Here is a 1,662-nt window from a genome sequence, read left to right as displayed (position 1 = left end):
GTGTCTCCAACCGGGACTATAGGTTAAGACTCTTTAGTGCCGGTTGGTGACACAAACCGGTACTATAGGTTAGACCTTTAGTACCGGTTTGTGTCACAAACCGTCACTAAAGGGGCTCGTGGGGCCCTGGCCTGACGCCAGCCTGCCACCACCCCTTTAGTACCGGTTCGTGGCACGAACCGGTACTAAAGGTTCATTACGAACCGGCACTAATGCATAGCCATTTGAACCGGCACTAATGGTCACATTAGTGCCGGCTCAAATACAAACCGGGGCTAAAGGGGTGAACATTTGACCCTTTTCTACTAGTGGCAATCCAAACTATTTGAAAAGAAAACTACTTGTGAGTTGCGACGGATTAACATAGTAGGCTGTTTCGGTGTGCCGGTCATAGCTGCAGTCCATTCCACGCCCTTCGCCTCTGATTACAATTTTTTACTTTGTGAAAAACGGCAAAGACTATATATTAAGTAGTAAACCGTCATGAAAATAACTTTATAAAATTTGAAAAATAGCACGAAATTTTTGAAGGTTTCAAAGTCTTCTTCCTCCTTCATCCACCGATGACACACCGCGAGAAAAGCTCGTTGCTCCCTCTGAGCCTTGGTCTCAAGGGAGCAAACTTGTTGAAACACAACAACTTCTAGATGTTGTGGCCAGAAAGTTGTCTGTTTACTCAAGAAGATGATGCCGACCGCAATCTACAACGTAAATCGCTATCCCAAAGAAGAAACACCGGAGAGAGCCTGAATAACACCAAAAACCAAAGCAAGAGCCCTCGCGCTGGCAAGAGCCAGCATCCACCGCGTGTCTCCATGGCCCTAAGGCCACAAAAGACGAGGTAGATTGGCAGCGATGCCAGCGGGAGGCGGGGAAACCCTAAATGCCTAGGAGCTTTTCATTCTCTATAGTAGAAAAAACCTTACCCAAAGAAATATATCTATAGATACACCACCACCACATGCCTTCCAATGATGCCAAGAAGCACCATCTGAACAAGCATAAGGACGGGGAGAAATTATTCCATGCCAACAGAGGGCCCTTCACCTCACAACCAATGACTAAGGGCCGAAACGTAAACTAAAACCTCACCTTACCACCGCCGGTCCAAAACAGCGGGGTCCCCACCGCCTTCCATCACCGAGGTGACAGATGGAGGGAGAAGGGTCCCATGATCTCGCCGAGGAGGGGGTAGATCGCCGTTGCAGCCCTAGCTCCTAGATTTCCCCCAGAGGGAGGAGGAAAAACCATACACACATATCTTTTCTTTTGGGGTGTGTGCCACTAATTGTGTATGCTCTAAACAGTGTCATTTGATTTTCCATGGAAAATAATTCCACAATGTATATTTTTTCAAAAATTGTCAAACCCATTTGCATTTTCAACAAATTAAGTTGTTCGCTGGAGACGGCGTAAGGTCGAATAGGTAATCTGCTTTGACGTAATCTTACATGTTCTCTGGTGTCGCCATCAGCTAATCTTCTTCCATTTGTTGGTGATCACGTTTGTATATATACCGAGAGCCACATGCTCAAACCGTCTGAGAAGTATATTCACAAGTACAGCATGTCTGCCATGATGATTTCTAATCTATGTGCTAAAGAGGAACCCTAATCAGCATATCGTTTTTCCTCTCGTCCTGGCGGCTGGAACCCTAGCCGC

This window comes from Triticum dicoccoides, chromosome 7A (assembly GCF_002162155.2).
Source record: "Triticum dicoccoides isolate Atlit2015 ecotype Zavitan chromosome 7A, WEW_v2.0, whole genome shotgun sequence".
NCBI classification, from domain to species: Eukaryota; Viridiplantae; Streptophyta; class Magnoliopsida; order Poales; family Poaceae; genus Triticum; species Triticum dicoccoides.
This window is presented reverse-complemented; position numbering follows the sequence as displayed.